Genomic DNA, 26,810 nt, shown 5'->3' on the forward strand with positions numbered 1-26,810 from the left:
GAAGGAACACTCATTAGAAACCGACTGACCCCCTCTTTGACCTTTAGAAATAGCTGACGTGAGAAGCGAAAGTGTCTTATTATATCGGCCATCATCATCAAATGGTCTGCTACAATGCAACGTCCTGCGCGTACCCAAACAAACCAAACCATGAAGTAACACAAGGGAAAACATACTAAAAAGGAAAGATCTGACTAACGAAACACGCTTGCAGAGGTAGCCAGGTGTTCTCAAGTCCCCAGGTATTCGGTCAGTTGTGCGAGAAGCCGGTCACTCAGTATAATAACCTTAAAAAATAAACACAAACCCAAAAGAGGTAAAAAGACAAATGAATGAAGAAATAAATTAATGTCAGGCAGGAGAAACACTCACCTCATCATGGCGGGGTCTGCTTAGTGCGTCTGAAAGGAAAATAACATGAAATTAATATAGAAAATTACATAAAACCGATACTTTCAACGGATGTATTGCTTTGTTATCTTCCGCATCATTATATACATATACATTATCTCTCTCTCTCTCTCTCTCTCTCTCTCTCTCTCTCTCTCTCTCTCTCTCTCTCTCTCTCTCTCTCTCTCTCTCTCTCTCTCTCTCTCTCTCTCTCTCTCTCTCTCTCTCTCTCTCTCTCTCTCTCTCTCTCTCTCTCAGGGGTGGGGGTATTGTATTAACCAATCAAGGTATAACACACGAAAAACACACACATTCAAAAAGGTAAAAGGCAAATAAATTAACACAGGTGAGTGAGCAGGTGGAGCGTCCTTATAGGTAGGCCGCGGAGGGTTGGAGTGAATGAGTGAGTGAGTGAGTGAGGGTGACGGGGTCCTTTCTCCTCGTCACCTGTCGCCTCGTGTCCACTTGTGTACGTGTGGGACCACTCCTCTGTCTCTCTATCTGACGGGGCATCGTATTCTTCACGAGTCGCCTGTCTGTCTGCCTGTTAACTGATGGACTGTCTCACTCCTCACTTGACAGACGCCGCCCGCCGCTCCTGTCCCACCCGACTGATCACACACTCTTGCTCGTTAGGGAATAGGCCCACTGAAGTTGGTTCTTTTACCACATCACTTCCCTCTTGAGAGTTTTGTTTTTTTCATACATCTTCTTCGGTTTTCCCTGCTTTTCCAGAAAGTCTTGGTGCATGGGGGCTATTGACCTCACTCATTTCATCAACAAAGAGCCCATTAGTGATATATTTTTTTATAATACACCACATCCTTCCTTTTAATGTTACTCTTTACAACTCTAATTGCCTTTCCCAGCTTTTATAGAAAACATCATCTCTAGGAATTACTGATTATACAACTCGTCATTAGTGGTTAGTCATGAGGCGCTGGGTTTTCGTAATACATCACGTTCCTCCCTTCAACGTTACTCTTTCATGCCTCTATTTCTTTCAAAGTCTTCCAGAAAATGTTTAGCTTATAGGGAATACTGACCTCTCTCTTCGTCGTCCGTGGTCAGTGAACAGTCTTTTAACGTTATGTTGTAATATATCACTTCCCTTCTATAAGTGTTATTTTTGCACACTCGGTTTTTCCCCGATCCTCCAGAAAACACTTAAGGCTATAGAAAACAACTCACGATAAGCGCGAGAGAGTTTGCGAAGCGTGAAGTCTTCTGAGTTATACCGGTGTTGCAAACTGCGAAAAAAAAGCGTCTCAGATTTACGGCCGTGAGATAATTGATGGCGAGGTGTCGAGGAACCATTCGTAATCACTTTACACTCAGGGAGTTTCAGGCACTGCCAACAACGAAGCGCGAGGAGCGGGATGAGTTTTCACCGCCTCAGTATTCATTTAGATAAAATATTGGGATTTATCCCAAGAACTGTCACTGAACAAAATATAATGATTCACACGGCGCCTTCAAAACAACAGACAAAAGTAATCTCCTACATTTTCCTCCTCCTCTTCCTCCTCCTCCAGCCAGCCTCACGTCGTGATCAAGCGCGTGAACCATTGAAAATGTGTTGAGATTTTCGCGCAAAGTGTCTGATTGCTGATATAAGTATAGGCTGCGGCGAGGCGTTTGGAAATGTCAGATACTTTGCAACGCTGTTTACTTTGCCTCGGCGGGGCGGGGCGGAGCGGGGCGTCGGCCGGACCCCTCATTGCTCCCCTTCCCCCACACCTCCCGCACACCTGTCCACTGTGCGGGGCCCCAGCATGTCGCCCACTGCTAAAAACAATCATGTTTCCCGGAGAAAATACTTTAACACTGAAAAAAATACATAAAAGTCTCTCACTAAAACGAAACCTGAATCTGCGGCGAACCAAAGGATGAGAAACATGTATTTTCAAAAATGTGGATTTAAAAAAAGTAGTTGTGAATTTACTTACAATTTGATTGTTTCTTACATTTTATATTCTAAACACATGGTGAATATAGATTATACAGACAAATATGAGCTTTATATTAGTTGTCGTGTCATTCTTGAAATGAAAATTTTATTGAACGGCCATACGTTTTCTTTATAAGGAAAAACTTTCCCATAACTTTGTGTGTTAAACAGCCAGAAAAAGACACTACATTAGTAGGTCCGTTTGGCGGCGGTCACTCACGCGCCGCTGCTCGCCGGCACCAGCGGGACGGCCGAGCACACCGGCCTCTTCTTGCCGCGCCCGCCCGCACCGACAACGGCAAAAAAGGGAATTCGCAGGCCGCTGGTTCCTTATGGCGGTCCTTGGCGTCACGGGTCCAACGAGGAGGCCGGAGGGAAGGCATCACTCAGCCGCCCTCTGCCTCGGGAAGACTGGCTGGCAGCGACCTGGCCGTCAAGTGTTGAAAAGTCATGCTGACCCCATAGCTCTCGCGCCGGAGTTATTGGGAGACACACAAAAAGAGACTTTATGTGGTCGTTAACATGCAGGACCTTACGAGTAATGACCCGCCGCGGCCAAGCAGAACGGACCACGCCGCCGTCGTCACTCCGGCAGCCACCGAGATCGAGCAAGCTTTCTCCATCAAGGGATCAGTTGGCGAGTTTTTGCCGAGCACTCACCCACACGCTTATTAGAGTGCAGCTGCCAGCATTAAGGCCACAGACGTAAACTCGGTCGACCATCACATCTGGGGCTGGCCGATGGTTGTTTTAATCAGTCACTTAAATGAAACGTTGGGACAGGATGCACTTGTCCAACGAGCCTCAGTCCGCTAGGAAGAAGAATATCTCCTCAAGGCAACACGGTTCTGGGAATATTCAGTATTGTGATGAGGTGCTTAGTGCTTCCATAAACTATCTGAAACTCGACCCCTTCAAGGCTGTGCGTGATAGGTCGCGAGAGGAACATCAAATATATATGAATAAGCTGCCCACACCGATTTCTTGCCCTCCCACACTCGATAGGGCTCTAACTTATATCTTGAGAGTGTACAAATAGAATAAAATGTTGGTTAGCACACTCTTCACTCAATCTTCTCTCGGGAAATACAAAAGCAATAATAATAAACACACACACGCAGGCAAGGAAGACAGACTACCCGCGGCACATCCCCAAAGGTCAGGAAAAATACTGTTACCGAGACTGAGATTTATGACCCGCTCACTCTCCGCCGGCCACGATCTCCATGTACACAATAACTTAACGAATAAAAGCAACGAAAAAAAGGACAAATAATAATAAATAGGACACCGAGGAAAAAAACAAACACACGAAAAAGAGTAATGATAAAACTTCGACTTTCCGACACGCCAGATGCCGCAAAAAAGGATTTCTATTCGGCAAAGCGTAACGAAGCACGGGGAGGAGAGTCACCGCCCCCTCTACCTGGCTTCCTTCCCTCAAATGTTTCCTCGTGGACTGAGTCGGAGTGAGTGTTAGGGCGAAGACGCACTTGAAAATTAGTTTGTTTTTCGTTTCCTTTCCTTTCTCTATTTTCTTTCTATCTATGTGTTTACGTATCTACCAATCTATTTATCTATCTGCCTATATCTATTTACTTTTCTCTATTTCTATTTGTATATATCTATCTATCTAATACTCTCTCTCTCTCTCTCTCTCTCTCTCTCTCTCTCTCTCTCTCTCTCTCTCTCTCTCTCTCTCTCTCTCTCTCTCTCTCTCTATCTCTCTCTCTCTCTCTCTCTCTCTCTCTCTCTCTCTCTCTCTCTCTCTCTCTCTCTCTCTCTCTCTCTCTCTCTCTCTCTCTCTCTCTTCTTTTTATTAGTTTATTTACCCTATTTATATATTTGTCTATCTGACAATCTACTATTTAGCTAACATTTTCCTCCCTCTATATCTATCTATCAATACACTTATCTAGCTACATTTTTTCCTTTTCTTTTTATGTTCGTGTGTGGGTGTGTGGTGGGGGGTACAGGCACGCCATCCGTAGGTGAGTCTCAGGTGCCAGGTGTGTGCCCGTCCCCTTCCTGGCCCCGACGGCTCTAGGCGGCCGGAGAAACAAAGCGGCCAAGCCACCCGCGCTATCAATTGGACGGATCACACGTTCAAGTGATTTCCAATAATTCCGCTTCAGCCATTACACAGATTCATCCAGTCACCTCCAACCAGTGATAATCTACGGAGCTATTCACTGGAAGAAGAAGATGAGGAAGAAGAAGAAAAGGAAGAAGAAGAAGAGAAAGAAGGGAAAGAAGATGAAGGAGAAGGAGGAGAAGGAAAATAAAAAGAAGAAGAAGAAGAAGAAGAAGAAGAAGAAGAAGAAGAAGAAGAAGAAGAAGAAGAAGATGAAAAAGAAGGACAGTGTATGTGTGTGTGTGTGTGTGTGTGTGTGTGTGTGTGTGTGTGTGTGTGTGTGTGTGTGTGTTGACGCGGTGCCCGGAGAGATAAGGCATGTCGGTACCAATATGTCCATGATGTTGAAAAGGTGATCTGATCCCGCCGCAAGTGTCTGGAGGGGGAGGCGACGATGTGGGGTCGCCGCTGGGCCTTTACAAGCCTCGTCGAGTGGTCGTCCTTTTCCTTCGCTCCTTTTTGGGCGTCAGGGGGAGACACAGAGTAGGGAGACGGACAGCTCGGGAGATGGACTGGATAATATTGTAATCTCCGAGGAAATGATGACTTTGACGTCTCCCTGATCACATACTTCTGCCTTCAACATTATGCCTGGTGTGTTTGTGTATCTGATCACGTGCTGGACTCGTGATCACCAGCCAATACCATCCCGGAGAGAGACTGAGCTCGTTAGCCAATCTATGTGTAAAGCTGGGACCTCATAACCCGTTCCCCCCATCTCCCTTGCCCAAAGGAGGACCGTAACTGCTTCTTGTCAGCTGAAAAAAACTTTTGGCCTGAGCATGGCAGAGGCACACAACCACTGCACCACGGGAGCTGTTTGTTTGTTTGTATTTGTGTATGATGAGAGAGAGAGAGAGAGAGAGAGAGAGAGAGAGAGAGAGAGAGAGAGAGAGAGAGAGAGAGAGAGAGAGAGAGAGAGAGAGAGAGAGAGAGAGAGAGAGAGAGAGAGAGAGAGAGAGAGAGAGAGAGAGAGAGAGAGAGAGAGAGAGAGAGAGAGAGAGAGAGAGAGAGAGAGAAAACATAAGAACATAAGAACATAAGAACGCAGGAGTCTACAAGAGGCCGGTAGGCCTGTACGAGGCAGCTCCTTTGACCCTAAGCTCCCGTGTATCTAACCCCCACCTAATATCGCTGTCCATGAATTTATCTAGTCTATTTTTGAATGTGACAATTGTATCAGCACTCACCACGTGACTGCTAAGCCTATTCCACTCATCCACCACCCTGTTTGTAAACCAATTTTTGCCTGTGTCCCTGCTGAATCTGAATTTATCCAGTTTAAACCCATTACTTCGTGTCCTACCCGGTTCTGAGAGAGAGAGGAGACAGACAGACAGACAGACAGACAGACAGACAGACAGACGGGCAGACAGACAGACAGACAGGGAGAAAGACAGACAGAGACAGAAAGAGATGAGGATGGGATGGAGGGGGGAGTGGAGCTAGAAAGAGAGCAGGGGTGAATGGGGTCTGGTATGAAACTCAATGACAGCGGAGGTGAGAGTTCGCGATGGAAATTTTCACCTCACTCGTCACTGCCTCCTGAGTAAGCCGCGTGAAGCTCCTCCCTCGACAAGGTAATGGGCGAGATGGATGGTGCGGGGCCGGGCGGGGCTGGGCGAAGCGGGGCGGGGCGAGGCAGAGCAGGGAGATGGGAGAAGGCGAGGCAGGGAATGGGGCATGAGAGAGAAAGAGAGGGAGAGAGAGACCGAGAAGTAGAGAGGGTGAAGAGAGAGAAAGGGAACGGAGGCGAGGTGTTGAAGGTTATGTGAGACAGAACGGGAGTATTGGAGAGAGATGTTCAAGGTTTGTGTGTGAAGGAGGTTTGGTTTCGAGAGGAGGGTTAAAAGAAGCTGTACTAAGGATGGGGGTAGGCGGGAAAGCGGGGGTGGGGGAAAGGCCTTAACTTGGTGGGTTCATGGCAGGAGGAGCTGTGAGGGAAGTGGGTACCTTAGCTAAGTCACCCCTGGCAGCACCATTCGCTTTCCGTTCACAGCTTGTATTTTTGTCGTGGGCCCCCCCCCCCCCCGCCACCCCCTCCCGCCAAGTCTCTCCCACCTCTACCTCGCTATCAACACCTTCCCTCATCTTGGAACCTCGAAGTGTAGCACGTAAGGGATTATACGTTTTCCTGTTTATTTGTTTGATTATTTTTTTTGTTTGTTTCTTGCACTATTTGTCTGTCAATATCCTAATCTATTTTCTTTTTTTGTTAACATAGTTACTGTTTTTTTCTTGTTCGTATTGTTGTTGCCATTGCAGTAGTAGTAGTAATAATAAAAGTAGTAGATATAGTAGATGTTGTTGCTGTTGTAGTTGGTTGTGATTATTGTGACGAAGAAGAAAGACGATAATGGCAATGAGAGATGATTATGATGATGATGATCATGATGGGGCTGATGACACAAACAACCTTTTTCATTTTACGTTTCGGCCTATGGTGCCGGTGGGTTTTCTTGGTGGGGCCTGATGGTCGACCCCAGCCCGTTATGGCGAAGGCAAGTGTTTATAATGGCGCCATATTGCTTGGCCCATACTGCCCAAGGAGCTCATCTTTGAGCCTCTCTTTTAGAGAGAGAGTCTAGAGTCCGGGTTGATAGGTGGTCTTCAGGACAACATGTGGGTAGCCTTAGGCCACTCGGCGAAGACGGCCACTCGGTGATGACGATGCTACAGTTCACGTCCGCAAGTCTTTTTTTTTTTAAGTTAGTGTTGGTAAAAGTGGTACAAGCGTTTTAGATGCTCGTGATAATGGAAGAACGAAGCAAGTAAGGGAACGCATCCACAAAAGGCAAGAAAAGGAACATGGTGGTGATGATATTGGTGGTTGTAGCGGTGGTGGCGGTGGTGGTGGTGGTGATTGTAATGGTGGTCACTAAGGTCCAAATTCAGAATCAGTCAAACAAAACTCGCCAATCAAAACAAAGAAAAAAAAACCACAGACAGTAAACACCAAAACGAACAAAAATAAATACTACGATCAACTAAACGGAAAACATACAATATAGAGACGACTAAGAAGGACCAGCCGAGCACCTTCAACTGGCGGACGTGTTGGAGACCACTGGGCACATCCCTCTAATTACGGGGGAGCGCACATTGTATTTAACCAGAGGCAATTAGAGCACTTGCATTGCGCCAACTGCCTCTGCCAGCTTTTAAGAGATATAAGAGATAGCCTTAGCGATGAGGCCGCGATAGCCGAGTTAGCACTCCATAATTACAACAGCTTATAACTAATGATGAAAATACTGGAGCACTCTGCCTCTTAAGATGACTGTAAATTCTTTGTTATTGTTGAGTGAAGGCATTAGGGTCCGAACAAAAGGTCGTTACCGGATCATTAAGGACCAGCATGCAGCAGCTCCACCCCGCCCCGTTCCGCCTCACCCGTCCTGCTCCGTCCCCGTCTCCGTTCTCATCCCCGTTCCCACCCCGTCCCACTCCAATTTCGCCTTGCCCGCCCGTCTATTCACATGCCCCGTCTCCGCCCCGCCCCGTTGCTTCCACCCCACTAGACCATGTCACTGATATTTCTTAGATTTTTTACCAAGACAAGACGTTGAATTTCCGAGGTAAATCTGCCTTTCTGTGGATCATGCCCCAACCCGGCGGCCAGGGCATAAGAAAAGAAAAAAAAGTTGCTTCATGAGGGGTATAGCGATGCCCTGTGGCTTAGGGGTTGAGGGCTGGAGTAGTCGCTGATGAGGAGGCAGGAAATCGAGAAAGTCAAATCAAGGGGCAAGAACATATGAGCTGAAGAAAGAAAGATTAGGTACGACATGAGAGGAAGAAATGGTTGCGGAGATAGGAAGGGGGAGTTAAGGAGAGGGTTCCAGGGCGGGAGAGGGATTGTTGGTCTTGTTCTACTTGGAAACAGTGGCAATCAGTGGTCCAGGTCCCCCGCTCTGATCCCTACATGGTCACGCTAGCCCCGCCGATCCGGGTTACACAGTGCAAACGTTTTCAATTACGCGATCCATGAAAGTGTGCAATCGATGAAGAGGAAATATATGACATTATTATGGTCTTGGCTGAACGTATTTGTACTTCAAGAGGTAAAAAATGAAATATGTCGCTAAATCATAATAAGTATATGATTCAGTATCTCATTATCAGATGTCAATCATTTCGTGTGGTGGCAATTCCAACACCCTGATAAGCAGCTTTACGGTTTACAATTAACTCAGTTATGTGGTGACTCGTGTTTGTTAACTTTGGCACCACCGCGGCGGCAGCGATCCTCTGGGGGACAGCTAACCTTTGTCTGGGGACAGGGGACTAATCAATCGCTCAGCACTTGGGGTCCTCATTCCCAACTCAGCGGTCTATTAAAGCTGCTTATTAAATGGATTTCGCATGAAAGAAGTAGAGGTATGGACACTCTCGACAGAGAAAATCGTGCCATAGACGTCTATATCAAACACATATTCTTTTGTGACCAACACCCGGCTGGAGAGGGTAACGACTTGTGGCCTCACGCTGCAGGTCAGGTCAAACGGGATAACCAATTCAGCTTTTGTTACACGGCCAAGTATCACACCTTACCCAGCATTGACACACATGGACGACCTCACCTGGCCCTTGCGGTGCGGCCAGACAAACCCCCTCGAGGGCCCGACACCCAACACCCCGACGCGGGCGGCCGCCTGCACGCCGCGTGAGCACACTCCGGCCAGGGTGTTAAGGGCCTTTTGTGCTTGGGATTATACCAGTTTTTGGCTCCGCGATGTCGTATCAGACCGGCGCAAAAACCCGTAATGGCACATTGTGCACCAAGTCCTCTTTTTATGGGTTTGTAAAGTTTCACCACAGACACACGGCGGGAAAGAAAAGACAAGAAAAATATGGACGACCATGACTATGTATTCTGGAAAGGAGGGCGGAAGTGATGATAATGTAAGCATGAAAAAATAAAAGCAGGAAAGTTTTGTAAAATATATTAAGGGATAAAGACAGGCTATGGAAAAGGGAGCGGAATTTGTTGCCATTACCTTTTTTGTAACGGGCCAGTGTTATGAGGCGCAAAGGAGCGACCACTCACTCCGGCGGAGGCGGCAGTCACACGGAGGGCCGTGCAGGTGGGACGCCGGCTCTTAGGAAAACAAAAATGAGGTTAGCGATATGGACATGTCTGCACCTTCAGAAAGAGAAAACACGGGAAAGAGAATGAGACTTTTTAAAATCAATTTCCTTTGTAGACAAGAAGGCTGGATGTGACCACATTCGAGAGGAGAAATTCATTAAAGAACATTTTAATGGCATTCTATAAGCTGTGATGAATGATTAGAATACCATGTGCCAATCGCCCCGCCGGTCACGCCGCCCCGCCGCCCCGCGCCGCGCCTCAGGGCCACGAGCGCCACACAAAAGGTTTTCCCTTCACACGCCGCCGCCGCCGCCGCTGTTCCGCTTTTCAATAATTTATCAACACCAATAACAATAACAATATCGTTACCTAATTTACTCTCTATTATTATTGGCCATACTAATTATATAATTACTTTCTGATGCTAATTATATCACAGGGATTAAGAGTGCCATCAGGAGAAGTAACAACCCTAGAAATGATGTTATTAGGCTAATGAATGTTATCAGAAATAATAAAAGCTGAATGATATTTCCAATAGTCATTTGAACTTGGAGAAAATGCATACAGATGACTTGGACTGGCCAGTAAGAACGCGAGGGTCGGGTAAAAACAATACAATTTCACGAAAAAATAAAAACCAAATGTCTTACTGACTCAGTCGGGCATGACAACGATAATGACTGTTGCCGTAAAGGTGCTCGCGCGCGCACACACACACACACACACACACACACACACACACACAACACGCACACACACAGACGGCTAGGTAAAAAGATAGATATACAGAGATAGATAAACAGATAAAGGAGACTCACAGACGTGGTGTGTGTCCTCAGTGCCCGGCCAGAGCTCAGGGGAGTCGCCGAGACACCTTCCTGACCTGAGCCCATCGCCCGGCGGAGGGAGGGAGGGAGGGAGTCGGGGAGGCGGCGAGTCGGACCAAGAAACAATTACAGAGAGTGGCGCCCCTAAGTATCACGCCCCTCGTTGTTCTCCCTCTCAGACCACAGCCGCGCAGCCTCACCACTGCGCCTTGGGTATGATGTGCAGAGAGGGACCGCGATAACAGCACAACGATGGGGAGCCGGCACAAGCCTTAAGCTGCTTGAAACTTTTTTTTTCCGATACCAGTGTGGTGAGAAAACAATTAAAGGCGGAAAAAGTGGCTCAGTTATGGATAAAGATTAAGCTTTGATGCTGTTAATTTCAAGAGCTTGTCATCATCACATTATTATTATTACTGGTCCCTGCAGGATAAAGGCATATCCCATCGTCCTTCCCTTCCTCCTTCAATCTGATGCTATAGTAATTAATACTCTTCAGGCAAATGGTCAAATTTATATCTTCACCTGGTCTCTAACTGTGCTAACTTCTAAAACTTCTGGGTTGCCACTCAATTCCTTTGGCTGTCGACCTGTGTCACTTCCAAATATGGTATGACTTGCCCAACTCCATTCCTTGTTCTTGATCGTCATTAGCATATCTTGAACCTTTGCGTTCTCTAATCTATTATGCTCACCAATAATCAAGCATCAAGTTAGCAATCTTTTGTGTATCAGTCACTAAGAGTACACACACAAAACTAGAAAACAAGATTGCCTGAGTCAACCAGGTCAAATCCTAGCCAGTTGCATTATGATAAAAACAGATTAAATGGATTTCATTATGATGGCAGTCACGGTGGTGGTGGCGGAATTAACTGTTGTCGATAAAGAGGCTAGTTTTTTGCAACAGTGGTAAACGCAGCGGTTGTTAAGATTGTAGTGTTGGTGACGGCCTTAGTATAAATACCCTTGAGGTGGTGCTCGCTGTGTAAATAAATGTAACTAATAGTACTCGTAGCTGTAGTATTGAAGGAAGCTCATGATGCTCGTTTTTGTTATTCCTGTAGCTGTTATTGTGGTTGCTGTTGGTGTTTTATTTTATTGTATTTGCGGCTGCCCTTGCTGCTGAGGGTGTGGTGGTGGTGATGGTGGTGGTGATGGTGTTTGTGGAAGTGGTGGTATTAGTGGACGAGGAGATCACAGAAGTACCACCGGCGTCAGATAGGAGTCGGAGGCAGGAGCGGGGGAGGGGAAGAAGGGGCGGTGTGCAGGGTCACTCTCAGGGTAATGCAGCGCGTGACAGACAGAGGCGGAGGCGGGAGGCGGCCACCCTTAGGCGAGTGTGGCAATTGTCTCCGCTTATGAGATTACTGCTGCTTGCAAAGGCGTTACCGTCCCCTTGACCAAGAAACACACACACACACACACACACACACACACACACACAAACCTTCCTAATGTATGCCACTTATAAGATTGATTCTCCCTTTCCCTCGACCACCAACCAATAGACATAAAAAGCGTCCTAGAAAACCATCACCTACACGAGGAGTCACTTAAGAGCACTGCAACACACCCTCAGGATCCTTCAATTGCTCTGGATACATACCGTTCAGAGTCCATTCACAAACATATATAGTGCACATTATACAAACCCCAAATTAGATCAAAATACATAACACATTCACAGTGAGAGGAATCCTTCTCAGCGGACCTCTGGCAGCTGCGAGAATCCAGATCGAGTTATAGATTATGGATTATTGAAGTCAGTGGTATCAAAGGTAGCGATAAATCCCCTGGGCCAGACGTCTTTATAGCGATCATACATACGCGTCAGTTCAACACGTCGGTTCGTCCGCTGACTGATCAGCTCCTCGTAACCGTATTGATTCGCTTCAATAGGAATATTGTTTTTGCATAGTGTCCCCCGAGGCTCTGTGTTTGTGTGATGGGGTGTGAAGGTGTGGAATGTGTGCGTGTGTGTGTGTGTGTGTGTGTGTGTGTGTGTGTGTGTGTGTGTGTGTTTAGTGGATGATTAGCAGGACACATTTCAGTCGCATGTCAGCCACGCTTCATCAGTTCCGTTCACTTCATTTCGTCACTCATTAAATCACGCAACAACCTAATAGAGCAGGATTGAAAACACGACGATAACGCTCACCAACGGGAAAAAGTTCTGGAAATTAGCAAGCCATATCTCTCTCTCTCTCTCTCTCTCTCTCTCTCTCTCTCTCTCTCTCTCTCTCTCTCTCTCTCTCTCTCTCTCTCTCTCTCTCTCTCTCTCTCTCTCTCTCTCTCTCTCTCTCTCTCTCTCTCTCTCTCTCTCTCTCTCTCTCTCTCTCTCTCTCTCTCTCTCTCTCTCTCTCTCTCTCATAGGAAATATATATCCACCAAGAATTTTGTTTACAGGCAATTTTTCTCAGGGTCAACATGTACTTTCACCAAACAAGTCCATTTATATATATTTTCTTTGTTCTCGCCACCTTCATCGCCTTCAACTGTGTCATTTCCCAGCCGACGTGACACCGAAGTCGTGAGCGCAACCTTTTACACTTTAGTTCCATTCCTCGTCCGATGTGTATTTCACGTTGAATTAAAACTATTTTGTTCAAGATTGCCTACAGTCACGGCACGGGCTGGAAACGGAGGAATGTGTGGGGGGTAAAGGGGGAGGAGGGCGATGTGTGTATGTGTGTGTGTGTGTGTGTGGGGGGGGGTTATGGTCAAGTATATGGATTACGTGTCTGTGCAGGTTCAGAGCGCATAGAAGGAGATAAATTGGTGGGTGTCTGTGTGGGTACCTTGCCGCCTCTCTCTCTCTCTCTCTCTCTCTCTCTCTCTCTCTCTCTCTCTCTCTCTCTCTCTCTCTCTGGCAAACTAACACAAAAAACCGTCTTGCGGCTCAGGGACTCACGGTAAACAGCTGTAAATATCACGGAAAGGACGAACACACACACACACACACACACACACACACACACACACACACACACACACACACACACACACACACACACACACACACACACACACACACACACACACACACACACACACACACACACACACACATATCTTTAGAGAGGCTCAATGAAAAAAAGATAAATTCCCAACGATGTTTTACTCTTTTTTTTCTTTTTTACTTTCCCGTCTGTCTCATTATAATTCGTCAATGTCTTTTTTTCTTCGCCGCTGCTCCGAAACAGTGACTGATGTTTTCTGAAGGTATTTCATATTTCCTTTAATTATCCGTGTTCTCATCTCGACTGCATGGAAAGAAAGTGAAAGAAAAAATGACAGACAAATAGATAGACATATAGATAAACGAATATATAGAGAGTGAGACAGATAGGCAGAGAAAGAAATTGCATGAGAGCGATGAGTTTGATATTAAGGCAGATAAGGAAAAAAAAAAAAAGGAGAGAGAGAAAAAGGAGAGAAACTGAGAAGAGGAAAGAAACTGAGAGCAGGAGAGAGTTGAAAGAACCCAAGACAATAACTGTTGGCAGGAAAACTGAACATGAACCGAGGCGAGGAAAGAGAGGAGGAGAGAGGGGGGGAAGGGGGCAAGGACGAAGAAAAACTGAGAAGGAGGAGCAGGAGGAGGAGGAGGAGGAGGAGGAGGAGGGGGAGGAGGAAGAGGAGTCAAATAATGGTAGGAATACTTTAGTTTCCTTTTGTCGAGCTTCAGTTACACATTCATCTGTAAACAATACCATCTCGCTAACGTGGATGGTGATGAACTGACAGAGGATGGAAGGAAGGCAGAAATAAAGGAAGGAAGATAAAAGCAAAGGGAGGGAAGGAGGGAGGCAGTGAGGAAGGGGCTGCAAAGATGGTGAGATAAGGAATAAGCAGAGGAGGGAGGAGGCTGGATCTGTAATGAATGAAGAGAGAAAGGAAGGAAAGGGAGATCGTGTGCAAAGATGGAACGCGACTAGACTTGGTGAAGGAAGGAGGGAAGGAAGAAGATAGAAATAAGAAGGAGAAATGAAGCTGGGCAGGGATGGAAGTAACGAAGGAAGGGAGGAAGGGAGGGAAGGGGGGTTAGAGGGAGGAGCGAGTTGGGTGAAGGGAGTAGGCGCAAAGAGAGAAGGGTAGGAGGGTGGGAGGGGTGCAGAGAGGGAAGGGAGGGAGGGGGAGGTGCAAAGAGGGAAGGGTAAGAAGGAGGGGTGCAAGGAGGAATGGGTAGGAGGGAGGGAGGGATGCAATAAAGGAAGGCTAAAAGGGAGGGAGGAAGGGCGGAGGTGCAAAGAGGCAGAAGAGGAAGGGAGGGCGCAAAGGAGGAAGGGAGGGATGGGGGAGGTGCAAAGAGGCAGAAGATGAAAGGAGGGGTGCAAAGTGGAAGGGAGGGAGGAAGGGGGGAGGTGTAAAGAGGCAGAGTAGGAAGGGAGGGGTGCAAAGGAGGAAGGGAGGGAGAGGGAGAGGTGCAAAGAGGCAGAGTAGGAAGGGAGGGGTGCAAAGGAGGAAAGGAGGGAGGAAGGGGGGAGGTGCAAAGAGGCAGAGTAGGAAGGGAGGGGTGCAAAGGAGGAAGGGAGGGAGGGAGGGAGGGGGGAGGTGGAAAAAGGCAGAGCAGGAAGGGAGGGGTGCAAAGGAGAAAGGGAGGGAGGAAGGGGGAAGGTGCAAAGAGGCAGAAGATGAAGGGAGGGGTGCAAAGGAGGAAGGGAGGGAGGGAGGGGGAAGGTGCAAAGAGGCGGAGGAGGTGTTTCTGTCCGTCACACTTTGCATAATGTCAGCCCCCCACGGAGCACAGAACAAAGACGTATGACCAACAGACGCTGATAGCCATCGTACTGTCGTTAATTCACCAAGGCCGGGAAACAGCCTGGCCACCCCTCCCCACCTCCCCCGACACCGGCTCCTCTTACTCCTCCTCCTCCCCCTCTTCCTCCTACTCCTTTCTTTTTTCCTCTTTCCTCTTTATTTTCCTCCTGCAAATACTACTTTTCCTCTACCTCCTCCTCCCCTCCCCTCCTCTGCTTTCTCCTCCTTCTTCCTCTTTTCCTACTTCATCATTATCACCATCATTATCATCATCATCACCATCATCATCGTCTTATTTTTACCTTTCTCCGTCTTCCTTTTCTCTTTCTGTTTCACCTTTCCTTTCCTCCTCCTCCTCCATCTCTTTGCCTGCGGGGAGGAGCGAAACAATGTACTCTCCGCAAAATAACTCTCCGCCTCCCCACCCAGTGCCCGAGGTCTCTTGGGTTTGATATATCGGGACTCTGCCTTCTTTATGTATGACGTATTAGTGAAATATTGGGCGTATATCATCGGTGCTTAGGGAGGGAATCGCACAATCAGACGGAGCTGCATTTCTATATAGAGGCACAGATTAGCCATAGGGTTGGGATTGGGATTGGGGTTGGGATGATGTTTGTGTGGGATTGACTGCTATTACGTTGACTTTGATATAAAAACAATAATCAGGTGCAGTTCGTCTTTTCGCCTCCCGAAGAACGCCACCTGTGTGTTGAACCACAGATAGAAACCACTCAATAGCGGCGAGATGTTATTTGTTTTGATTGATTGCTATTCCGTTGACTTGGATACAAAACAGTAACTAGGTGCAGCTCGTCTTTCCGCTTCCTGAAAAACGCCGCCTGCAAGTGACTTAACGGAGGTGACAACAAGATGGAAAGGCTGGACAGTGTTTATGGGAAGAGCAGATAATGCCGGACGAGCCCACACTGAGATCGTTAACTAGGCAGGCAGGTGAAGCGTGGTGACGTTGAACACACACACACACACACACACACACACACACATACAGAACGAGACAGCAGCAGCAAGGTGACCCGCCGCTCGGACGCCGCTGTCTTGTCAGGTAAAATGATATATCTGTCCGTCGTGGGCGCTGATTCGAAATAAAAATGGGCCCAAAGCATCTATCCTCCTGTTGCGCCGCGCCCCCGACCCTCGCTGCGCCGGGAGTGGCCTGGGCGCAGTCTTCGTTCAAAATGTTTAGTGGCAGCGCGTTCATATTTTTCCGCGTCGGTGATTGATGTGACGGATGTTGGGGCCTGATTCGGGTGTTTTCTGCGGGGCGACGCCAACACGTGACCATCAACCCGCCAGACACGTTCGTATACTCGAGGAAAAAATCTCTTCACCCTTGTGGCTGTGGTCGACCTTGTGGTGTGTGGCTGTGGCCGAGCCTGTGGTATGTGGGCTGTGTCGGGCTGTGCCGGGTTGCTGCTGTTCATGTGTGGTGGCGCCCGGTGCATATCCTAACTGATAAGCCTGGACTGATAAGCCCTCTAAATGCTTCCTGAATGCTCCTTACACTGAAAACTATACTTGAAGTGATTTAAATGGCAGGAAACCAAATTTAATAACCTCACAGACCAAAAGAGTTAAGAAGCATCCCTTGCCCCATGTATTTTGAAGGATGTATAAACTACGATTCAAACAGAGTGTGTAAGCCAAGCAGTTTGCCCTTTCTCCCTGCCTCTGCCTGTCTGTCTCTTTTCCCGCACATCCCTCACACCCTCTCAATTTTTGCATCTTCTCCATCAGTCCAAAGTCCCTCACGGTGATTAATTACTAACCTCCCCGCTCTTTTATTTGGTTTTAATTGTTTATGTACATCAATCTGTCACAATCCTATTCTTTCTCTTTGAGTCGACTCTCTCTCTCTCTCTCTCTCTCTCTCTCTCTCTCTCTCTCTCTCTCTCTCTCTCTCTCTCTCTCTCTCTCTCTCTCTCTCTCTCTCTCTCTCTCTCTCTCTCTCTCTCTCTCTCTCTCTCTCTCTCTCTCTCTCTCTCTCTCTCTCTCTCTCTCTCTCTCTCTCTCCAGTAAACACAAACGAGAATGTCGCCTCTCTGTAGTCGTCTCATTTTCTCCCTTTACTTTTCTTGGCATTTTTCCCCTTGGGAGCCTGTTCGTCACTGCCCACCTGTCCGTGGGTGACGCTCGTGACGGCCAGGTGTTCATTACGTGCGTCAGTCACTGGTTGCTGTCATATAACTTACGGCGAGGCGGCTGCTCCCTCCTAAACCCCCTCCTGCCCCTCCTCTCTGCCACCCTCCCTCCGCCACGTCGCTAAGCAGCTAAAAATGGAAGGCAGCTCATCCCTGGGGTGTCGCTAAGGCCTTACAAACCCTCGCAGCAAAGGCTTAGTAAAGGTCACGGCAGTACGTACAGGCAAGCACGGCCTTATTTCAACGTATGCATGTTTAATGGCTCCTCGACCATGGTGATTTGCAGTAATATCGGAGCTGACGCACAGTAAAGGATTGTGTAATTCGCCTTCCTTCGTGCATGTGGACGCCTTTTCTTTATTATGCAGGAGTTCTTTATATTCTTTTGTTCATAAATCTCTTTGCAGTGTCCTGAGTATATGTTGGGGTGTTAGTGATTGGTGCTCCCGAGTATAATGAAGTCTTTGTCACCGTACCCACCAGGAACGTACCTCGGATTGCCCACAAATAACAACTCTTATCGACATCGAAGTCAGTTTCGACCTGACAAAAGTAACATTATTCTTAGCGAGCGGCATGAACCTGACACTATCCTCGCCCCTCCTGAGTCCGGACCCCGCGCCGCCGCCTCCACGCCTCGCGGTGAGCTACGGGAGGACGTGCGGTGCGGCGTAGTACAGTGCGGTGCGGTGCGCGGCGACACGTCTGCCGTGCGTGGCCATGGTTATTTGTACGTGTAATTGGTTACATTTCCGTACCTCAATCATTTTATCGCTTCCGGCCATCCCGCCAGCGTCACCTTTATATAAGACAGTCTTCCCGCCCCGCCGGTGTCCTTCCTCCAGTCCGCAATACAGTGTTCCGGAGTGTTGCAGCACCACAGCCTCCAGGCTAATGATGGGTGTAAACAAGCGGGCGCGAGATACTAACACGCGTCGCCCTCGGCTGCCTTGCGTGTCGCCACTCAAATTATGTATTCCTGTTTATCATTAGACGTGTCCGGCTATCTGTATGTGTCCCTCGTTACCGGCGTGTGTCCATGGACGCCGCCACTCTCCCTGATTAATGCATTATCACCAATCGACTGACAGCACGCCGGTGAGGGTGACCAGCGACCCGACTACCGCCGCTTGACGTAAAACAATAGCCATGGAAAGTTCGGTCTGCGAGGTGACTCATACGAACACCACCCCGCCTGCCTCACCCCTCCGCCTCATCGTTCCCTTCTTTCCCCTCAAGACCTATCCATCAGCCATACCCCCTTGTGCTCCCCCGCTGATCCCCTTTCCTTTCCCTCGACTCCCTCTCGCGTCCCCATAAACAATGATAAGTCCTCCGCAGACCTGCCCGAGAGGGAAAATCGACCCGCACACTCGTTCCCGGCGGCGCCCTTGAGGTGAGGCGGGGCAGGCTAATAACGCCGCCACGCACCCAGCCACCGACGCCGCCGAGGCCATTTTCGGCAATAATTACTTTGATGTTCAACTAATGACGTTCTAGATACTCACTTTCCTGGTGCTCTAGAAGTTTGCTCGTGACTCGTATGTAGGCATAAAAGTGGAAGAATCGATAGTTTTTACTAGTTCATTATTGAAACTAGGTGGTTAGATTTCGATTCGGGTTTTAATTAAGTTTCAGGAAGCAGGTTTATTTTTTTCTCCCTTTTTCTCTTCGTCTTAATTCGTCATTACACTCTATCTCCGTCACTGTAATTATTTTGTTCACTTTTTCTTTACAACTTTTTCAACACGTCTCTCCACCCCCACACCACCCACCCTACCCTATCTAACCCCTCCCCCGCCCTCTCCCTGACCCCGCCCCCTCCCATGCCCCCGCCCCTCCCCTCCCCGGTTCGCACATTTCCACTTTTCCAGTACACTTAACACACATTCGTCCCTCCCGACTACCACTGCCTTTCTCTCTCTCTCTCTCTCTCTCTCTCTCTCTCTCTCTCTCTCTCTCTCTCTCTCTCTCTCTCTCTCTCTCTCTCTCTCTCTCTCTCTCTCTCTCTCTCTCTCTCTCTCTCTCTCTCTCTCTCTCTCTCTCTCTCTCTCTCTCTCTCTCTCTCTCTCTCTCTCTCTCTCTCTCTCTCTCTCTCTCTCTCTCTCTCTCTGTCTGTGTCTGTCTGTCTGTCTGTATGTTAGTCTCTGTCTCTCTCTCTGCGCGCGCGCGCGCACACACACACACACACACACACACACACACACACACACACGTGTACTCCGTGCACTCACTCCCTTCTTCCCCTCGAGACCAACACTTCGAAACCACAACTCTTCATAAACTCCGAACTGGCGTCATTCTTCTCTTCAAAATCATCCTCGATTCTTTTACTTCTCTCCTTAAGCTTCTAAGAGAATAAACGAACGTGCAAAGAAAAATGGAGATACAAATAGAAAGATGGATAAATAGAGAGGTAGGTAGAGAAATAGGCAGGCAGATGTATGGATAAATAGAGGGAAAAAAAATCTGGCTTGGCTTAACCACCACCACCACCACCACCATCTCGGAGTCATAAACTTAACCTGCATCTGTTCCCTTATTCATCCCTCCCTTTCCCTTCATCCCTGGGCTTCTGCTCCCTCTCGTAGGCAATCCCTTCTCTCTCTCTCTCTCTCTCTCTCTCTCTCTCTCTCTCTCTCTCTCTCTCTCTCTCTCTCTCTCTCTCTCTCTCTCTCTCTCTCTCTCTCTCTCTCTCTCTCTCTCTCTCTCTCTCTCTCTCTCTCTCTCTCTCTCTCTCTCTCGCACTCTCTCTCTCTCTCTCTCTCTCTCTCTCTCTCTCTCTCTCTCTCTCTCTCTCTCTCTCTCTCTCTCTCTCTCTCTCTCTCTCTCTCTCTCTCTCCGTGTCTGCGTCTCCCTTCCCCCTCGACCCCCCTGACGTGAGTGATGTCTGTGGTCGCTGCCTTCAGTAAATCCCTCAACGGGGCAAAATTACCCCACTACTGCGGTCACAAGGCAAATATTTCCTTGGACACTGTAACCCTCGCCGCGAACCCTGGAGAAGGAGGAGGAGGAGGAGAATCAGGACTAGGCCGAAAGGGAATGGAGAAGAGAAGGAATGGATGGGCGGAATAGGAGAGAAGAAAATGACATATAAGAGCGAAAAATTGCAGATATATTTAGACCGATGGAATGGGAGAAAGGAAAGCTGTAGCAAAGAATGAAAGAGCTGTTTGTTAAGGAGAGAAGCGATAGGGAAAGAAAGGTAAAATGAGATAGAAAGGAGTGGGGAGAGGAATTGAAAGTAAGGGTAGAGGGAGGAAAAGAAAAAAGGAAGAAAGGTAAAAAGGGAAAGAAAGGAGTGGGATGGAAGAAATGAAAATAGGGGAAGAGGAAAGGAAGGAAGAAGGGGAATGGTGAGGTAGGATGCGAAAATTATGGGTCGGATAGGGGTAATGACATAAGAGCAGGAGGGAACAGACACAGCAGGTGAACATGCATAAGAAACAAATGAATTCACGGCAACACGAACATTATCACTCCAGAACAACACGCAGAACAACACCATACTAATTCACAAGACAAAATATCCATCCAAGGTTCCTGGTAACAAAAATTCCGATGCGTCTCACCCATTTACCAAAGTTACCCCCCAGCAGTGGGTGACACAGGACAGAAGACAATAGGGGAGTGAGGGGCGAGGAGGAGGGCTAAATGGGGTTCGGTAGGTGGCGCAGGACAGCAGGACAGTAAGGAATTGAGGGGCGGGGGAGGGAAGGCCACCCGGGAACGCTTTTCACGACTCTTTTCATCACGTGCAGGCCAGGCAACAGTCGCGGGCAAACCGTGGCGTCGCGGTTCACCAAATAAGATATTTCTTACATTTCCGCCGTCGTAAGCTCCCCTCCCTCGCCCTACGCCACCGCCAACAACAAAACCACTACAGCCGTCATGACCGCCGCCACCGCCGCAGCCGCCGCCCTCACCACAACCATTGCAGCCGCCGCCGCCTCGGCCATCACCGTCGCAGGTTGATGAACCTACAGCCGGGGGCGGTGCGCTGACACAACTGCCCAGAAAGACGGCATCAGGTACCTGTGTGATTGGAAGTCGGTCCTGAATAATTTGACTTGGATTGGCCGGGTTTGAGGCGGCTTGATGGTTACGAGTCACCTTTAAGTCTGATAATTCCACGTAATGACTTAATTGGGTTACTTGGGCTATGCTCCGTCCAATTTTCGGCAACAGTTCGATTTCTTGCAGTGGCGACTGTTCCTCCAGCTGGCTGACAGTAACACATCCCCTCCTCTCTTTGCTTCTCTCCTTCCTTTCCTCCCTACCTTCCTGCCTCCCACTCTCCCACCCTCTTGCTGGCCGTCCTTCACACGTCCCGGCAACAATTCTTTATAAGTCCTTCATCAAAACTCCATCCAGTTGTGTCATATAAACACCATCACCATCCACTCCACATTAACGCACCGTGCTTTCCACCATTGTACTTATCGACTGATTCCCTGACAGCACTGCTCTGTAATTACCATCCATCCAATCAGATCGGAGGGCGCTGGCATTCGGAACCCCGAGGCATGAGAACTGGGACCATCATTAAGGAGAATAAAACTGTGTGAAGTGTAATAATCAGAGAGTAGTTAGTCTTGACCCGCGGCCACCGTCGTCGGCGAAGGGTATCGAAAGGAGGAGGAGGAGGAGGAGAAGAAGGAGGAGGAGGAAGACGGGGAGGAGATGGAGGAGGAGGAGGAGGAGGAGGAGGAAGAGAACGAGGAAAAGGAATATGTGGTTGTGAAGGTGGATGAAGAAGTGGGGAAGTAGGAGGTGGTGAGAGAAGAATTAGGGAGGAGGAGTAGGGGGAAGGAGAGGGAAGAGGCGGAGGAGAAGGAAGAGGAGGAGGCGGCGGAGGAGTGTCTTGAGCTTATTATAAACCATCGCGGTCACCAGAGGATACGATCAGGTACGGGCTCGTAAATCGACAGAGATTATTAGCATTGCGGCAAAAGAAGATTCGATTTTTGTGGTCGAGTGCTTGCTTGACGGGGCGAACTGCATGCATGGCGAGGGAGGCGGGGAGCGGGGAGGGGGAGGGGAGGGTCGAGTTATAGAGAGGGGGAGGGGAGGGGAGTAGGGGAGGGGTCGAAAAGCTATCAAGTGCAGCAGTCCGGCCAAATTAGCTTCATGGGAAGAAAGGAAACGCACTTACGAACAAAATATGTGAGGGAGAGGAGGTGCGCGCCGCCGCTTCCCGCAGACCCCAGGTAGGAACAGATGTATGTATGTATTTATGTATGTATGTATGTGCGTATATTTCCATGAATGTATGTATGTGTGGTTCTACGCGAGAGTACGTACTGACTGGTTGGCTATGCTCATATACACTTTTTTTCTTTTCATTCTCCTGTCGTCCTTTTCCGAGCAGCTCACTCATCACTACCACTACCTGCCATCACCACCACCACCACCACCACGATTACCACTTCCAAAACCCCCTTCGTCACCTCCACTACCGTCACCTCTACTATCACCTTCAACACTGTCATCTCAACCATTACAACCATCATCATCATCACTTCCTTCTCCATACTCACTCTCATCACCACCTTCACCACAACCATCGCATCCTCCATCATGACCACATTGTCTGCACCCTCACCACAATCAGTACTACAACCTCTATCATCATTACCACTTTTTTCATCACCAGTACATCTTCAGCCTCACCACCGCCTAGACAATGGATAGACGACTCACGAATACGCACACCAGCCCATGACACGCCTCCTCCTACCCCTCCTTCTTCCCTCCCTTCCTCAGACTCACCCACACCTCACTTAGTTGGTCGTCAGCGGCGGCGTGGGTGAAGAATTGTTTTGGTGGTTCTTGAAATATCTCTTCCTCCTCTTCTTCGTTCTCTTCCTCCTCCATCATCATCACCACATTATCACCACAACCACAATCTTGCGTTACCCTCACACATCACTATCATCTTGCCCCTATCCCCTACCTCTACCACCGTCACCACCATCGCCTACACTATTCCCGTCACCATCACCGCCATGCAACATCACTTTTACACATCATAACGCCTCATAAGTACCTTCACTAATACCATCACCCTGTCATCCCTTTCCCTTCCACAACGACCACGATCATCACCATCCCAACCACCACCACAACCACCAACCAGCCAGTTACTCAACACCTAAGCACACCTAAACAAACTCCATTCGCTCCCTGGCGCATAAATATTTCACGAGCGGAAAGGAAAGCATACAAATATCACTTGACGGACGACGCTTCCACAGACACACAAATAAGTTTAAGAGCCACAGCCAGCCACCATGCAGCTTTCTTATGTTGCGTTTTATTGTCTCTTCTTCGGCACCCACGGCGGGGCTGACAGTCTACCTCTGACCCCCTGCCACCACCTTCCAACTGGTCAAAGACGTAGAGATAAACAGCCCACCGATCGCAAATCTTAGGCCCAGCAGCTCCTAAGCGACCACCTCCCGCTCCGTCGCTAAGAACATTCTGCGTCAACATGTTGGTCGTCATCCGGTTGTGACGGCACTAGGGGAGAAGGAGTGAATGGTAGGAAAGGCCCAAGGTAGAGAGGAGGAAGGGGAGAAGGGAGGAGTCATCAGTTGTTCTCGAGCACCTGGGTGAGGGAGGAAAGGAGGGAGAGTGGGGAGGGAGGGAAGGAGAGAGGTCTGGCTCCCTTCCCTCTGTCAACCACGAGATCAGTCTTCCCTTCAGCCATCGCCTTGCCAATTTACTACCTGAAGGTCCCGTTAGCGAGATCATTACGGCGGCGTCTTCTCCTGCATCACCTTCTCAATCACCATCACCTCCTTCACCCCGCCGCCCGCCGCTCATTCCCCCGCCAGGCGTAGTCACCGCCTCCCTCTACATCATCCGGGAAAGGAAGGGCAGAAAAAAAGGTCACTCACGTTCTTTCTTTAACACATTCCCGCGTCATAACTTTCACCAAACACGCGCTGCTTAAGGCGTGAGCGTCGCAACACGGCGTCGCCAACACCGCCGCCACGACCCTCGCAGTGCCACTCGTCCATGTCTTTCAGTGCCAGGTTCCCGTTTTTCCTCTCACATTGGCATCAATATGTCAGTTGTCACTCACAGTCGTCGGAACATTCGCTCAGCCCTTATTACCTCTGCCGCCGTCCCAACCCTCGCCGGCCTGGCTTCTCTCGGTGAAGAATGCGCCGCTTCACACGCGCCCCACGCACGCCTCAGACGGCCGAGCGTGAGCAGGTGGGACTTGACATTGTTCTCGCTGCGAAGGCTTAGTTATCTGGCCTCCAAATCAAGCAAGTCTGTGTCTTCCGTGCACCGAGTTCGTGGGCGGGAGACCCGTCGGACGAGAGGCCGTGACGTGGACAAATGAGCCTCAGACGCGGCCTGTACACGGGGGATGTCACAAGGAGAATTTCACATGGTTGCTATTGTTTCCCGCTGCCGCTGATCACTCCAGCCCCTCAGAGGCCTCGGAGGGGAGGAGGTCACCAAGGATACGCTAATAGGTAGAGAAGGAAGGAAAGATAGGCGTGTATCTTTCTTTATTTCCTGCGTCCCCAAGAGGGCGGTAGCGAGGGGGCGAAGGAGTGGGCGTCGCCTCCTGGGGTCATGTTCCTTCCTCTCGCGACCTTCACTTTGCGAAAAATCTAAAAACATAAACGCTGAAATTATTTGAAAAGACAGCTTTCATAAAACACGTCAGTATACATAAAAATGACATGAATTTCGTCATTAGTTACTCATTCAATTAAATAGGTCTCTGTGTTTATTTGCTGACATTTACAAATGAACAGTCGAAGCGGGACTTTATTGTTTTGATTATTCTCAGTTCGGAGAGAATATTAAATGTTAGAAGTTAAAACATATGACGTCGTATTTTCTGCACCAAGCAGTAACCTAATATTACCTTTTTATTGAAACCGTTAGGCTACCAGTGAGGAAATGAGCACTATACTTCCCTGCCTCGGAAGATTAATATGTAGAAAACGAGACACCACAAAAATGACCCGGCCAGACAGAACGACCCGAGTATGATTCCTCAACATCAGCGCCGTCTATTATTTAGTTCTTCATAACATACAACTTATCTTTGGATCTGGACGACCTTTCTCAGTGTATCATTACCAACTTTCTGATGATGTTCTTGCTGCTACTGATGCTGAAGCCACCGTGTCATTGCTGCTCGAGGAACACCACTAAGAAGATGCCTGAATAAGCTGCCCCTCGCAATCCCCTGTAAACTTTTTGCTTATTTACAGCTACGTGATCAGTCGCCTGTCGCCCGCCGAGCCGCGCATTCCCGAGGCACCAGCAGGACCGGCTACACACTCCAAACACACAATCACACACTTGACTGCCGGCCCAAAGTACACACTGTAGCCGTGTTCTCTCTCGCTTGTTAAATTCATTTACATCTCAGAAAATAGCAAACCAGAAGCAACATTTTATCTTTATTTTGTGTCGGTGACTGGGCGCCTCCCCTTCTGGCCCCTGAGCGCGGCGTCACAAGCAAGATGGAGTGACGGACCAGCGGAACAGACGAAAGTGACAGGCCGCTGATTTACTGTCTCTAATATTAAGCATAATTCGTCAGTCTTGAAGGGAGGGTGTTTGTAGGGGTGAGGGCAAGCCGAAGGGGAGAGACAGAGGGAAGGGAAGAATAGAGAATAAAAATAGACGAGAATGAAAAAGAATTATTCTGCCCTTAAGAATATTCGTCCTGATTTGCTGCAGCTTTCACAGCGCGGCGATAGAGTAGGAGACACTCGCTCCTCCCATACCGAGCTTTGGACTGAGACAACGGAATCGATAAATATTTGTGTTTGACATATTTATGGCGAGGGGTCAGGGGGAGCTCAGATTGTGATTCATGGAAATTATACTAAAGATTGACGTGGAAAGATTATTAACTGTTGGAGTGATGTGTGCTGATTAGCAGAGGCCGGGGGCGGCAGGGAGAAGGGAAGGGGACGCGGCAGGGAAATGGGAGTGGGCGGGGGAACGGGAGGGAGGAAAGAGTGGAGGGCGACGCGTTGATGAATGGCTAAGCGAGAGAAAGCGTCGCCTCCAACGATAAACTACGCATGATTTATTGACACTTTGGGGTTTCAAACGAAGCCCAAGAGCAGCTGGTTGTTGTCGTTACTGTGATTGTTGTGGCCAGTGTTGTAGTGTCAGGTCCTAGTGACGGTGTGGGTAATGATTCTCCTGACGGTGGAGCTGACGAAGCTCTCTACCTGACACAAGCCGAGCCTCCAGCGGCGATAAGAAGCCAACACCTGAGGCACATATAGTCATCGCCACGGGGGGCAAAGGGTCAGGGCGAAGGCTGTGGCGACTGATGGATGGCAGAGTGCTTCAATATGTCTCACGGAAGAGGTAGAGAGAGGAGAAGGAGAAGGCGGAAAGCGAAGGAGAAAGTGAACAGGGAGGGGAAGCAGAAGGGGGAAGTCACTCGTTGGACCGCCTTGGCTGGATTTGTGCTCATGGGCGGCGAGAC

The sequence above is a fragment of the Eriocheir sinensis genome, chromosome 17 (genome assembly GCF_024679095.1).
Source record: "Eriocheir sinensis breed Jianghai 21 chromosome 17, ASM2467909v1, whole genome shotgun sequence".
In the NCBI taxonomy this organism is placed as follows: Eukaryota; Metazoa; Arthropoda; class Malacostraca; order Decapoda; family Varunidae; genus Eriocheir; species Eriocheir sinensis.